Below are 17,641 nucleotides of genomic sequence, written 5' to 3'. Positions count from 1 at the left end.
AACCCATTTAATAACAAACTCTTTACCCGATTCTGGCTGAACTAAGACTGGAGCTTCGGTCAAAAGAACTTTCAACTGATCAAAGCTTTTCTGACACTTTTCTAACCACTTGAATTTAACGTCTTTTTTTAGTAGCTTTGTCATCGGGGTCGCAATCATAGAGAACCCTTTCACGAACCGTCTATAATAACCAGCGAGCCCCAGAAAGCTTCGAACTTCAGAGACATTTCTCAGAGGATTCCAATCAAGTATAGCTAAAATTTTACTCGGATCAACCCGAATACCCGATGTTGATACCACATGGCCGAGAAAACTGACTTCGCGTAACCAAAACTCACATGTACTGAACTTTGCATACAACTTTTTATCTTGCAAAGTTTGTAACACAAGTCTCAGATGTTCGGCATGCTCGGTTTCGTCACGAGAGTAGATCAAAATGTCATCTATAAATACTACCACAAATCGATCCAGATACTGTCTAAAGATCCGATTCATCAAGTCCATGAAAATAGCAGGTGCATTAGTAAGTCCGAAAGGCATAACCAAAAACTCATAATGTCCGTATCTCATTCGGAAAGCAGTCTTTGGCACATCAGAGTCTTTAACTTGCAACTGATAGTAGCCTGATCTCAAATCTATCTTCGAAAACACAGTAGCCCCTTTCAACTGATCGAACAAATCATCAATCCGTGGTAACGGGTACTTATCTTTTATAGTCACCTTATTGAGCTGCCGATAATTAATGTACATTCTCATCGTTCCGTCTTTCTTTCTCACAAATAGAACTGGTGCACCCCAAGGAGAGAAACTCGGTCGTGCGAAACCTTTATCAGTCAACTCTTGCAACTGTACTTTCAATTCTTTTAATTCGGTCGGTGCCATACGGTACAGAGCTATCGAAAGTGGAGACGTCCCTGGTACTAACTCAATACCAAACTCTACCTCTCGAATAGGTGGCAGACCCGGTAATTCTTCGGGAAACACGTCTGAATACTCACACACTACTGGTACGGATTCAATCTTCTTTTCAGTCACTTTACTATCAAGAAAAAATGCAAGGTAAGCTTCACACCCTTTTCTCACATACTTCTGAGCTGACATCGAGGATATTATTGTTGGTAAACCATTCAAATCATTAGATTCAATCCGAATAAACTCATCATTCTGACACCGTAGATTAATAGTTTTCCGTTTGCAGTTTACTATAGCATCATGCAGAGTTAACCAATCCATACCCAGAATTATATCAAACTCGTCGAATGGCAACAACATCAAATCAGCACGAAAACATAAATCTCAAATCATCAACGGACAATTCTTACACACTTTGTCAACCAAAACACACCGGCCCAGGGGGTTCGATACTTTAATTACAAACTCAGTAGACTCAACAGGCAAAGTCTTATTGAATACTAAAGTCTCACACACATAAGAATGGGTCGAACCAGGATCAATCAATGCAATAACATTAGTATCATAAAGAGTGAAAGTACTAGTAATAACATTTGGAGAAGAAGCCTCCTCTCGAGCAAGGATGGCATATGCTCTGGCAGGTGCACGAGCCTCAGATCGAACTGTCGTGTCCTTTGTCCCTCTCTGACTACCACTTATATTACCCGTATGCCTGGGTGGTCTACCTCGTACTGACACATTACTCGGTCTGTTACTCTGTATAGTATTTTGCTCGCCATCATCAGACACTCTCGAATAAAATGATCCTTTGATCCACACTTAAAGCAAGACCGATCATATAATCTGCAATCTCCTAGATGCCATTTACCACAATGCTTGCACTCTGATCTATTTTGTTGAACATTACCAACACTAGCAACTGAAGTAGCTCGTGAACTCATGGGGGGTCGATCTCGATCATATTTAGGAAACCCTGTAGTAGCTTTAGATCGGCTATGATTCTCTCTGAATTTCTTTGAGGTCGACTGGAATGATTTACTAAATGATCTTTTATGGGAATCTCGAGCTTCAAAGTCAGCTTTTCTCTTCTCTTTCCCGAGCTCCTCGGCTTTACAAGCTCGTTCAACAAGTACTACGAACTCTTTTATCTCAAGTATGCCAACTAACAGTTTAATATCTTCATTCAGCCCATCTTCAAATCTTTTACACAAAATAGCTTTAGTCGAAACACATTCTCGGGCATATCTTCTGAGTTTAACAAATTTTCGCTCTTATTCTATCACTGTCATCCGACCCTGTTTCAATTCAAGAAATTCCTTGCGTTTCTAATCAATGAATCTCTGACTGATGTATTTCTTACGAAACTCAGTCTGAAAGAATTCCCACTTCACTCGCTCTTTTCGAACCACCGATACTAGTGTATTCCACCAGTGATATGCAGTGTCTCGTAGCAAAGATATGACACATTTCTGGCACTCATCAGGGGTGCAAGATAACTCTTCAAACACTCGAATAGTATTATCGAGCCAGAATTCAGCTCGCTCAGCATCATCATCATCAGTGGCTCTGAACTCTTTGGCCCCGTGTTTTCGAATTTTATCAAAAGGAGGCTTAAGTAATCTCATCGGATCACTTACTTGAGGTATAATAGGAACCGAAGATAGATTAGTTGGGGGGGGAGGTTGTTGTGCAACTAGATTAGTTCGGACATATTGAGTAGACCAGTCATTCATCATTTGGTAAAAGGCTTGTTTAGCCTCTCCTTCCAGGTTACTCGAGGTCGGTCGAGAATCTACCGGCTCTGTCCCTTGCGCGGGAGCAGGCGCTATACTCTCAACATCATCAGCTACGGCTCGATTGGGATCCATTACTATACGAAAACACATTTTTAGATGTCATAAGTCATCACACTATCTTAGTATAAAATATGGCATGTATAGCTAGACTCATACACGCTACGTTAGTCCTAGAATCGACTAAACCGTAGCTCTGATACCAATAAAATGTAACACCCCGACCCGCTTCCGTCGCCGGATTAGAGTTACGAGGCATTACTAAACAAAGCACACATCCGAACAATTTACAAGTACACATAAACAAGTCTCTTAAATCAATCAAATTTTAAATCATAAAGCTAACATAAACTCTTTATAATTTATTCCATATTTTAAAACGAACATATATGTAGTCACATAAATCATAAGCAAAAATATCAAATAAATCAAAAATCGCTTTTTCATAATCGGCACATCATGCCTTTACATTCAATAACTTACATTGACTGAATTTAATAGACTTATCATTATATTTCTATATACAACTTAGTCATTAAAATTCAAATAACAAAACCAATTTACTTAAAACACATATACCCTTCTAGTTTTATTATAACACAAGTCACTATTCAAATGGTCAAACCCAAATACAAAAGCTGAAAATAAACTTGCTAATTCATATGTTTTAGTAAATAACTATTTTCATTCAACTAAATTACATCGCACGCAATTAATATTACATAGTACCGAACTAAAATATATTGTTCCATAATTAGCAATTTATAACAATCTCATCACTAATATATATATAACATGTTCGTATGTAAGTAGGCTTAATACACTAATCATAATTAGTTCATTATGTACATATTAAACACTTATTAACCTATTACAAGATTGTGCATGTGTGTACTCCAAATAGGTCATTTCCGAACATCCATATTTCATTATCACTACAAAACTAATTAAGACATATTCGGTCATTATAACACTCAAACCATAGCATATTTATGTTTTCTTAATATTCTCCAAAACACATACTTATCAATATAAATATGAACACCAAAACTGAATCATATAATCACTTACATTTTCAAATCAAACATAATTTAAATACACCACATGTATATACAATATTTCTAAATACCTAACTATCACATTATATAATCTTAATTCAACTAACATCCAATATTAATCTTATTGCCGAAACACATAACTAAATATGTTTGTTTTTGTTATTATAATAACTTTATAATATATTATTTATTATTATAACCTTTATAATTATTATAAAAACTATATAATATATACATAGTGCCGTCCATTCATTAATTCAATGGAAAAATTGCAACATGAAACCTTCATATTAAAAGAACAACCACTATTTGGCCCTTCTAAAAATAACCACTAAATTTTTATTTTTGGCGATTAAGCCCTATTCTCAAATTAAGCACTCAAACAATAAAATTAATTCACGAAACTTTCACACATATAAATTCACACATAATAAACACAGAAAAAAATATTAAAATATTTTTCAGACTCGAATGTGTAGTCCCGAAACCACTGTTCCGATTTGGGTCAAAATCGGGCTGTTGCAACTCTCACCCACTTAGGGATTTTCGTCCCCGAAAATCTTACCGGTGAATAGGTTCGGATAACGTTCTTTCATTATATGTTCCGACTCCCAAGTTGCTTGTTCAACTCCGTGTTTATGCCAAAGTACTTTGACTAACAAAATTTTCTTATTTCGTAATTCTTTAATCTCGCGAGCTAGAATGTTAATCGGTTCTTCTTCATATGACATATCAGAATGAATTTCAATCTCGGTCGGACTAATCACATGCGAAGGATCGGATCTGTATCTACGAAGCATCGAAACATGGAATACATTGTGAATCTTTTCTAACTCAGATGGCAACAACAATCTATAAGCAACCGGCCCGATACGCTCTATAATCTCATACGGTCCAATGAATCTCGGACTTAATTTACCTTTGCGACCAAATCTGAGTATTTTCTTCCACAGTGAGACTTTTAAAAACACTTTGTCCCCGATCTAAAATTCTATATCCTTTCTTTTCAAGTCTGCATAAGATTTCTGACGATCCGATGCTGATTTCAGACTATCCCGAATCACTTTCACTTTCTGTTCAGTCTCTTTAATCAAATCGACCCCGTGTATCTTATTTTCACTGAGCTCGTTCCAATAAAATGGTGTACGACATTTACGACCGTACAAAGCCTCGTAAGGTGCCATTTTGATACTAGATTGAAAGCTATTATTATAAGCCAATTCAATCAAAGATAAGTATCGTTCCAACGTACCTTCAAACTCGAGAATGCAACATCTCAACATATCCTCATGTATCTGAATGATTTGCTCTGATTGACCATTTGTTTGTGTATGAAAAGCTGTACTAAAATGTAGTTTCGTACCTAAAGCATCTTATAGTTTCTTCCAAAATCGTGATGTGAATCTCGGGTCTCTGTCCGAAACAATAGAAATAGGTACTCCGTGCAATCTCACAATCTGAGAAATATATAATTCAGCAAGTTTATCAAGTGAATAATCAGTACGAACTGAAACAAAGTGAGCCGATTTTGTCAATCTATCAACAAAAACCCAGATTGCATCTTTCTTGCTCGGTGTCAATGGTAAACCTGTTACAAAATCCATCGTGACTCAGTCTCATTTCCATTCAGGTATCATGATTGGCTGAAGCAATCCAGAAGGTACCTGATGCTCGGCTTTTACTTGCTGACATATTAAACATTTCAAAATAAAGTCAGAAATGTCTCATTTCATACCATGCCACCAATAGTGTTGTTTCAGATCGTTATACATTTTCGTGCCACCCGGATGAACAGAAAATTGACTATTATGAGCTTCATTCAAAATCATCTGAATAAAGTCTGAATTTTTTGGAACACATAATCGGTTTCTGTATCTCAAACAATCTTCAGCATCAAATAAAAAGTACGAATCAACATTTAAGTGACACTGAGCTCGTTTTGTAATTAAATCATTATCGACTTTCTGAGCTTCACAAATCTGTTGAACAAATAACGGTTTTGCTTTCAACTCAGCTACTATCGCACCATCATCAGACATAGCCATATGCGCGTTCATTGCATGCAAAGCAAATAGTGATTTTCGAATTAGGGCATTAGCAACAACATTAGCCTTTCCCAGATGATAGTCGATCACAAGCTCGTAATCTTTTAGCAATTCTAACCATCGGAACTGTCTCAAATTCAGATCTTTTTGAGTCATTAAATACTTCAGGCTTTTGTGATCGGAATAAACATGACATTTTTCACTAAACAGATAGTGACGCTATATTTTCAACGCAAATACAATAGCGGCCAATTCCAGATCATGCGTCAGATAGCTCTTTTCGTGCGGCTTTAACTGTCTCGAGGCATAGGCTACAACTTTTCCTTTCTGCATCAAAACACAACCCAACCCATTTAAAGATGCACCACTATAGATAACAAACTCTTTACCCGATTTTGGCTGAACTAAAACTGGAGCTTCGGTCAAAAGAACTTTCAACTGATCAAAGCTTTTCTGACACTTTTCTGACCACTCGAGTTTAACGTCTTTTTGTAGTAGCTTTGTCATCGGGGTCGCAATCATAAGAGAACCCTTTCACGAACCGTCTATAATAACCAGCGAGCCCCAGAGAGCTTCGAACTTCAGAGACATTTCTCAGAGGTTTCCAATCAAGTATAACTAAAATTTTACTCGGATCAACCCGAATACCCGATGTTGATACCACATGGCCCAGAAAACTGAATTTGCGTAACCAGAACTCACATTTACTGAACTTTACATACAAATTTTTATCTTGCAAAGTTTGTAACACAAGTCTCAGATGTTCGGCATGCTCGGTTTCGTCACGAGAGTAGATCAAAATGTCATCTATAAATACTACCACAAATCGATCCAGATACTGTCTAAAGATCCGATTCATCAAGTCCATGAAAATAGCAGGTGCATTAGTAAGTCCGAAAGGCATAACCAAAAACTCATAATGTCCGTACCTCGTTCGGAAAGCAGACTTTGGCACATCAGAGTCTTTAACTCGCAACTGATAGTAGCCTGACCTCAAATCTATCTTCGAAAACACAGTAGCCCCTTTAAACTGATCGAACAAATCATCAATCCGTGGTAACGGATACTTATCCTTTATAGTCACCTTATTGAGCTTCCGATAATCAATGTACATTCTCATCGTTCCGTCTTTCTTTCTAACAAATAGAACTGGTGCACCCCAAGGTGAGAAACTCGGTCGTGCGAAACCTTTATCAGTCAACTCTTGCAACTATACTTTCAATTCTTTTAATTCGGTCTGTGCCATACGGTACAGAGCTATCAAAATTGGAGTCGTCCCTGGTACTAACTCAATACCAAACTCTACCTCTCAAATAGGTGGCAGACCCGGTAATTCTTCGGGAAACACGTCTGAATACTCACACACTACTGGTACGGATTCAATCTTCTTTTCGTTCACTTTACTATCAAGAACAAATGCAAGGTAAGCTTCACAACCTTTTCTCACATACTTCTGAGCCGACATCGAGGATATTATTGTTGGTAAACCATTCAAATCATTAGATTCAATCCGAATAAACTCATCATTCTGACACCGTAGATCAATAGTTTTCTGTTTGCAGTTTACTATAGCATCATGCAGAGTTAACCAATCCATACCCAGAATTATATCAAACTCATCGAATGGCAACAACATCAAATCAGCTGGAAAACATAAATTTCAAATCATCAACGGACAATTCTTACACACTTTGTCAACCAAAACACACCGGCCCAGGGGGTTCGATACTTTAATTACAAATTCAGTAGACTCAACAGGCAAAGTCCTACTGAATACTAAAGTCTCACACACATAAGAATGGGTCGAACCAGAATCAATCAATGCAATAACATTAGTATCATAAAGAGTGAAAGTACCAGTAATAACATCTGGAAATAAGCCTCCTCTCGAGCACGGATGGCATATGCTCTGGCAGGTGCACGAACCTCAGATCGAACTGTCGTGTCCTTTGTCCCTCTCTGACTACCACTTACATTACCCGTATGCCTGGGTGGTCTACCTCGTACTGACACATTACTCAGTCTGTTACTCTGTGTAGTATTTTGCTCGGCCATCATCGGACACTCTCGAATAAAATGATCCTTTGATCCACACTTAAAGCAAGACCGATCATATAATCTGCAACCTCCTAGATGCCATTTACCACAATGCTTGCACTCTGATCTATTTTGTTGAACATTACCAACACTAGCAACTGAAGTAGCTCGTGAACTCATGGGGGGGTCGATCTCGATCATATTTAGGAAACCTCGTAGTAGCTTTAGATCGACTTTGATTCTCTCTGAATTTCTTTGAGGGCGACTGGAACGATTTACTAAATGATCTTTTATGGGAATCTCGAGCTTCAAAGTCAGCTTTTCTCTTCTCTTTCCCGAGCTCTTCGGCTTTACAAGCTCGTTCAACAAGTACTACGAACTCTTTTATCTCAAGTATGCCAACTAACAGTTTAATATCTTCATTCAGCCCATCTTCAAATCTTTTACACATAATAGCTTTAGTCGAAACACATTCTCGAGCATATCTGCTAAGTCTAACAAATTTTCGCTCTTATTCTATCATTGTCATCCGACCCTGTTTCAATTCAAGAAATTCCTTGTGTTTCTAACCAATGAATCTCTGACTGATGTATTTCTTACGAAACTCAGTCTGAAAGAATTCCTAGTTCACTCGCTCTTTCGGAACCACCAATACTAGTGTATTCCACCAGTGATATGCAGTGTCTCGTAGCAAAGATATGACACATTTCAAGCACTCATTAGGGGTGCAAGATAACTCTTCAAACACTCGAATAGTATTATCGAGCCAGAATTCAGCTCGCTCAGCATCATCATCATCAGTGGCTCTGAACTCTTTGGCCCCGTGTTTTCAAATTTTATCAATAGGAGGCTTAAGTAATCTCATCGGATTACTTACTTGAGGTATAACAGGAACCAAAGATGGATTAGTCGGGGGTGGAGGATGTTGTGCAACCGGATTAGTTCGGACATATTGAGTAAACCAGTCATTCATCATTTGGTAAAAGGCTTGTTTAGCCTCTCCCTCCAGGTTACTCGAAGTCGGTCGAGAATCTACCGGCTCTGTCCCTTGCGCGGGAGCAGGCGCTATACTCTCAACATCATCAGCTACGGCTCGATCGGGATCCATTACTATACGAAAACACATTTTTAGATGTCATAAGTCATCACACTATCTCAGTATAAAATATGGCATGTATAGCTAGACTCATACACGCTACGTTAGTCCTAGAATCGACTAAAACGTAGCTCTGATTCCAATAAAATGTAACACCCCGACCCGCTTCCGTCGCCGGATTAGAGTTACGAGGCATTACTAAACAAAGCACACATCCGAACAATTTACAAGTACACATAAACAAGTCTCTTAAATCAATCAAATTTTAAATCATAAAGCTAACATAAACTCTTTATAATTTATTCCATATTTTAAAATGAACATATATGTAGTCACATAAATCATAAGCAAAAATATCAAATAAATCAAAAATCGCTTTTTCATAATCGGCACATCATGCGTTTACATTCAATAACTTACATTGACTGAATTTAATAGACTTATCATTATATTTCTATATACAACTTAGTCATTAAAATTCAAATAACAAAACCAATTTACTTAAAACACATATACCCTTCTAGTTTTATTATAACACAAGTCACTATTCAAATGGTCAAACCCAAATACAAAAGCTGAAAATAAACTTGCTAATTCATATGTTTTCGTAAATAACTATTTTCATTCAACTAAATTACATCGCACGCAATTAATATTACATAGTACCGAACTAAAATATATTGTTCCATAATTAGCAATTTATAACAAACTCATAACTAATATATATATAACATGTCCGTATGTAAGTAGGCTTAATACACTAATCATAATTAGTTCATTATGTACATATTAAACACTTATTAACCTATTACAAGATTGTGCATGTGTGTACTCCAAATAGGTCATTTCCGAACATCCATATTTCATTATCACTACAAAACTAATTAAGACATATTCGGTCATTATAACACTCAAACCATAGCATATTTATGTTTTCTTAATATTCTCCAAAACACATACTTATCAATATAAATATGAACACCAAAACTGAATCATATAGTCACTTACATTTTCAAATCAAATATAATTTAAATACACCACATGTATATACAATATTTCTAAATACCTAATTATCACATTATATAATCTTAATTCAACTAACATCCAATATTAATCTTATTGCCGAAACACATAACTAAATATCACCTTTTTATTCAACTTATATCACAAGACTTTAATATCTAACATAGACCAAATTTATCACAGACATGTAACTTGAATATCTCATTCAAATGCAAGCTCAAATCATGATCAAATGTAGTCAAATTCAAGCATAAAAATTAAACACATCAAGCACCCATTCAAAAACATATAAAACCCAATTTAAACAAAATGATCATGAACAAGCCATTTTTAAACCAAACCGAACACAAGCATGGAAATTAAACCATTTTCGCATGGCTATTTATATATTATGATCCAAAACTAACCAAACCATAATCAAGCGTATACATGCCATAAGATCGAGTTCAACTTTAACAAAATACCAAAAGAAGTCGATAGTGTGATAGACTATGCTGATGATCCCTAAGCTCGTAACACTACTCCCAAAATCTATAAAACAGAGGTAAACAAAAACACACACAGTAAGCTATTAAAGCTTAGTAAGTCATAAGCAAAAATTCATATATATATATACTAGTACTTATTCCATCATTAAGTTAAAATAAACCAAATATTCTAATATTTTGTACCGTATAACACTTTAATAAAAATCACATTGTATTTTCATATAAACAAACCATATGGCCAAATACACATCAATATTTAGCAAAGCCAAATTTTCAACAAATCATTATGCCAAAACATGCTTACATTCAAATGGTTAACTCATACTCTATATTTCATTTGAAACTATTATCAATTTAAAATAATCAACTTACCTTAACACTAATTAAGCAAATGGCTAACACATACCTGAATAATTTAGCTTTCTTAACACATTTATTTGCTTTTACTATTTCTCACATAAGATTTATAGAACATAGAACCTTGTATAAAACACCGGCATAAAGCCTGCTAGGTACAAAGCCTGATATATTTCACCGGCACAAAGCCTGCTAGACATAAAGTCTGAAGTAATTCACCGACATCAAGTCTGCTAGGCATTAATCCTGAAAATCTCAGATACAAGGATGATCTTTTGTATAATTCTTTATATTTACATAAGTCTTACTCAATAATCGTATCTCTGTAAGAATTGAATTATATTCAATTCTTCATAGCAAACAAACATTCGAACCACATATGTATAATTTACAACATTAAAATTCAGCTCAAAGAATTTGTAACCTATATTCGAACCACATATGTATGTAAAATTCACACATTAAATTCAGCTCCAAAACTTTGTAACCTATATTTGAACCACATATGTATATAAAATTCATACATTAAATACAGCTCAAGAACTTTATATATATATTTGAACCATATATGCATATATATATATATAATTCATAATATTATGTTCAGCTCAAAGAACTTATATCATACATTCAAACTTTATATATATAATTCATAACTTTAATTTCAACTCAAGAAATTAAATCTTACATTCGAACTACTTATCCATGTAAATTCTACTATTAGTTTCATATCATTGAAATTGAACCATACTTTAGCTAATATACATGTAATTCATACCATTAATATCAACCTCCCAAAATCAATTTCTATGTTCGGCTATCACATAGAAAAATCACTAAGTTTTATTCAATTTATATTCTTTTAGTTCCAGCTTACTAAATGTATGATAGATATATTTATATAAATTCCAATTTTATAACATTTAAATTGCTATTAGACTTACCTCGGATAGTGAAAAATTGAAATCGGATAATTAATCGACGATTTTGGTTTTTCCCCGATCTAGCTCCGATTTCTTTGGTTCTTGATCTAAACATATTCAAAATGAGCTAGTTTAAATATTATTAACTTCAATTTAATCCAAAAACACATAAATGGAAATTTACAAATTTGCCCCTAACATTTTACATTTTTCACAATTTAGTCTGAATTACACAAAACACAAAACATTCAAATTTTGACTATACTATGGTTAGGCTGAAACTTCATTATACTAATACAAGTCCATGCATTTCATTTATTTCGTATTTTAGTCCCTCAAAAATTTATTTTCACAATTTAGCCCTAAATACTCAAATTCATAAAAAATCCCAAGACAAAACATGTTAATCTAACACATATATTTCATATTTCATCAACTAACATCATAAAACTCAAACATCCATCAATGGCACATTTCAAAATCATCATCCATTCACAAAATTGAAGCATGGGTTTTGAAGAACACAAAACAACAATATCAAAAACGTAAAAATTATCAAAAACCGAACAAAAGAACTAACCTTAATCAAAATTCAAAATGGCCGAACCCTTAGCTTGTTCTTTCTTTTTTCTTTTCTTTTACATTCGGTTAGTAGAAACAAAAAAATGATAATGGCTTCTTAACTTATGTTTGTTTTTTTATTATAATAACTGTATAATATATTATTTATTATTATAACCTTTATCATTATTATAAAAACTATATAATATATACATAGTGCCGTCCATTCATTAATTCAATGGCAAAATTGCAACATGAAACCTTCATATTAAAAGAACAACCACTATTTGGCCCTTCTAAAAATAACCACTAAATTTTTATTTTTCGCGATTAAGCCCTATTCTCAAATTAAGCACTCAAACAATAAAATTAATTCACGAAACTTTCACACATAAAAATTCACACATAATAAACACAGAAAAAATATTAAAATATTTTTCGAACTCGAATGTGTGGTCCCGAAACCACTGTTCCGATTTGGGTCAAAATCGAGCTATTACAGAATTGCTAGCTAAGGGGAATGGGGAGAATGAATGGCTTTATGCGTGAAGAGGAGAGGAAATGAACAAGTGAAAAATGAAGAATGAATAAATGATTGATGTTGTGAAATCGAAGGCCTATTTATACTTGAAGGGATGCTTAGAGGTTTGCTAAAAATTTCCGAACCATCCCTTGAAAATACCGTTCACTTGGCCGACCATGAAATGTGGAGAAAGAGGTTGATGGTTGCTTGATTCATGCTTGATTTCATGTATGAATCAAGCAAGGGTTGGACGGTTTCTTGGGTGGTTGTTGGAAGCTGATTTTTAATTGTTTTACAAGTGTAAGGACCTCTGAATAAATCTTCCAAAAGTTGATTTTGGGCTACTCATTTGCCCTTTCCGAATTGGGCTTCTTTCCCCTTTACTTGGATGGTTTTGTGACCCAAATAACTATCAAATTTTCTCTTTAATTAAATCAACTTTAACTGTATCAAAATGACTTTCTCTTGCCCTAATTTGCTTGCCCTTCTTGTCCAACTAAGGTTAAATAGAGCTCCTGTCCATGTGTAATTAATAAATAAGCTTCTCAACTTATTAATTCCATGGTCCCACTACAACAATTAAATAAAGTAAATTATTATGTCATATGAAATAATTAAATTATGCAAAAATTTAATACATAAAAGCATAAAATTGCATACTTTACTAAATCATGCCTATTTTCTTAATGTAAACAAAATTCACCTAATTAAATATAAAATATTCGGGATTAACATAGTTTTTTAAGTAAAAAGGTGTCATAAATAACTATAAAAATCTATATGATACAAAAAAAAATTAACTTTTAAAGTTCTTGGGGTATCGCGATATTAGGGATCTGATATCATGATACCAAAAATATTTTTGGCCCCCTAATGAAACTATTCTAGAGATTGTGATATCCCCCATTGGATATCACAATTCATTCAACAATCTCGAAAGCTTCTACAAAATCATCATTTTTTCTTAATCATCAAAATTCTCTCCCAACAAATCTAAAATGCAAATAATTACTAATTAAAATCCTAAACTACAAGCAAAAAAGTACTTGGACTCCATGCTTAGAACATTTAATTATTTACAAATTTTTTGACTCCATTGCCATATGTGACAATTTAAAAATACAACTTGGGGCAGTCAATCACACCACCGAAATGATGTTTCAGCGGTGTCCTCAATACTTGGATATGCCTTTTGTTCAATGTGCGGCTGAGGCCTCCAAATAATTGTATTGTCCTCCTTATCCTTGTTCGTTTTCGGATTCTCCTGTGTGGCGCGCATACACCTGAAAAAATATTCCATAAAAGTTGCAAATTTTTTAGCATGATAAGGTCTTGTTTTAACTACTTGATACTCATACCCTTGTGATGGCAGCACCTCTTTAGACTTAGGCTCCGGCTCCACACATTTGAAAATATCAATTTCTCCCTCACTGTCCATAGTCAACGCACCCCCTCTTGTATCTATGTAGCTCTAGAAGTGGCCAAGAAATGTCTCTCTAAGAGGATAAGAATTTTAAGATCCTCGTCAAAGTCAAGCACGATAAAGTCAACGAGGAAAATAAATTGCCTAACCATCACTAACATGTCCTCAAGGAATCCCTTAGGACGTACCAAATATCGGTCAACTAATTGCAAAGTGATTGTCATTTCCTTAGTCTCTCCCAAGCCTAACCTCATATAGATGGACAATGGAATGAGGCTAATATTTGCCCCTAGATCACATAGGGATTTTCCAAAACTAACTCCACCTATCTCTATTGGGATGGTAAAGCTATCGGGATCTTTTAGCTTAGGAGGGACTTTTCTAGACACAACCACGTTTCATTCCTCGTTAAGATCGATTTGCTCTCCTCTCCTTATTTTCTTCCTATAAGACATAATGCCCCTAAAGAATTTAGCACATTTGGGCATTTTTTCAATGATCTATAACAAGGGAAGGTTTACATTCAAGGCCTTATACATATTGAGGAATTACAAGAACCCCTCACTCTTTTTCTTCTTCTTCTCCTCTAAGTGAAAAGGAAATGGTATGGACTTTGGGCTTGGTGGTGGTGGTGGTGGTGGTTGAACGGGTCTAAAATCCGGTTCAACTTGTGTGGGTTCACTCTCATGTCCTTCTCTTCCACCCCATCTCGAGCACTAGGAGTACAGGTGCTCTCATCTTTCTCACTAATTTTTTTCTCCCTAAAATTTGATTAGATAGGTTCATTAACCATAACCCCTGATCTAAGGGTGATCACATTGGAGTGTTCCTTCCCTTCCCTCTTCGGATTAGGTTTGGTATTACTAGGTATGCTAAAGGCTAAGTTGTTTTACAAAAATTGCAAGACTTGGTCTAATTGACCATGGATTTGGCACATATCGACTTGCACTACATGCAAGCCTGCCTCTACCTTACCCTAATTGACAGTGGGGTCAATACTATAGGCTGGTTTTCTCTCTTGATCTTGGGGTGCCTAAAAGATAATGGAGGTTTATATGGTGCATTGGGTTTTAGAGGACTAAGGTTTTGGTTCCCTTGATTGAGAGGTCCCTATTAGTTTCCTCCCCACCTAAGGTTAGGATGGTCACGCTATCCCGGATTTTAGGTGTTGGAGTAAGGGTTATATCCTCTATTCCTTATTAATAAAGGATGAGAAGGATGAACACGAAAGTGGATCGTAAAGTTTGTCAAATTCGTGGATTTGACTTAGGGCTCTAGACTTTCGAAAAGAAGCTTGGATTTTGACACAACCTGAAACGAAATCGAATCCCAGTCAGATAAAAAAATTAAAATAAATAACTAAAATAAAATAATAAATCAAAGATTAAGGAGGCGAATAAATAAGATAAATGGAAAGAATGTGGCGTGTAAATGTGACAGCCCAAAGTTGACCCTAGTCGGGAAGTGGTTTCGGGACCGCTAAACCGAGTCACCAAAATGTTTGAATGTGATACTTATTGTCTAGAATATGTAATTATGAATGTGTGAAAATTTCAAGCTTCAATTTGGTTGATTTCATGTGAATTTAGTTAATAGGACTTATGTGAGAAAATTCTAAAATGTGATAGGTCAATGTGTGAGGACCTATTAGTGCATGTGGACAAAGGGGGGGACTTGCATGTCAAATTTCCCCCCTACTAGTAGTGGCCGGCCATGATGGGCATGATGCACAATTGTGCAATTTATTTTATGGAAATTATGGCATGAGTATGGCACAAATAAGATATGTTAATTTGTGTCATAAAATGTTGGGATAAAACAAATAAAATAATAAAAAGGAGTGTGGTGAATACAAAAAAAAATGTGTGTGTAGTTGTTTGTCCCCCCATTGCCGTGAGCTAAAGAAGAGAAAGGAGAGAATTTTGTTCATCCTTTTCTCATCTTCATGCTTGCCGAAACTAGAAAGAAAAACAAAGAAAAATTTTCTCATCCTTTGGTTCATCCTTGGCCAAAAATTTAAGGAGGAAAGAAGAAGAAAGGTGAAGAGATTCGGCCATGCATGTAGCTAGGCTAAGGTATGTTTGATGATGTTCCATGAGATGCATGCATGTTTTAGTTGTTAGCTTGAGTTCTACCTAGCCCATGGTCTAAATCTTGCTATGTGATGGAAATGGCACTTGACCATGGATGCATCATTCTTGGTTGATGTTTGATGTTGTGGTGATGAGGCATGAGGATGAGTTAAGATTCGGCCTAGGTGGAGGTCGTGTTAATGCCATTGCATGCAAAATATGAAGCTTGTTAATGATGCATGTGATGATGGCTTGATGATTCTTGAACCTCCTTTTTAGCATTTTTGTGTGAGCACATATGTGCATTGGTTGCTAAATGGAGAAGAATCGGCTAGCAAGATGTGTGCTAAGGCCGAATGTAACTTTGCATGTTAATGAGCAATGCATGTGTTAAATTGATGAAAAGGGGGAGGATGCTTTACTAGTGTGTATATGTGTGTATTAAGTGTTGAAATCGACCCCAAAAATAGACATGCATATTCGGCCAAGGGGAAAGAAATTAGCTAATATGTTGTGTTGGTGCATGATTTTTGCATGTATGAGACTTTAATGTCTAATGTATAAATATGGGCTAAGTGCCTTGTGTTCATCTTTTTGATGCCTAAATGATGAAATCAATTTATTTGTTTAATTAAGCTCAAGAGCAAAGGGGAAATAAATCCGATAAAGGGAAGGAAAAAGTGGTCGAATAGTTAGCGGAATCGTTCGACAACACCCGAGGTAAGTTCTTGAGTAAGAGAGCTTAAATTACGATGTGATTAAATCATGCTCTATGTGAGGCTATTGAGCCGAATGTGCAAGGACGATATGTGCCTTGTGTTTGAGTTTCGCAAATGAAAATGAGATATGAATGTGCCATGAATTATTGTTAGATGTGCATGATTAATTGAATGCTGTCCGGGCTAAGTCCCGAAGGCTTTGTGCTAAGTGAATATATCCGGACTAAGATCCGAAGGCATTTGTCCGAGATACGAATTCCGGGTTAAGCCCCGAAGGCCTTTGTGCGAGATATTAAATCCGGGTTAAGTCCCGAAGGCATTCGTGCGAGTTATTAAATCCGGGTTATGTCCCGAAGGCATTGTGTGAGTTACTAAAACCGGGCTATGTCCCGAAGGCATTTGAACGAGGAGCTATATCCGGTTAAATCCCGAAGGTACGTGATTTGGTAATGAATGAGCTTGCTGTAAAATTCCAGCGAATACTCGAAAAACATCCCAATACGGGGATATGTTACGTATGTGTTGAATTTAATCGAGCCCTTACAAATAAATGTTCGCTCAGTTGATAAACGAGCTACCGGCCTTCGGCTAAGTTAGTCTATTGTGTATGT

The sequence above is a fragment of the Gossypium hirsutum genome, chromosome D02 (assembly GCF_007990345.1).
Source record: "Gossypium hirsutum isolate 1008001.06 chromosome D02, Gossypium_hirsutum_v2.1, whole genome shotgun sequence".
Classification (NCBI taxonomy): Eukaryota; Viridiplantae; Streptophyta; class Magnoliopsida; order Malvales; family Malvaceae; genus Gossypium; species Gossypium hirsutum.
Note: the sequence above shows the minus strand (reverse complement) of the source record.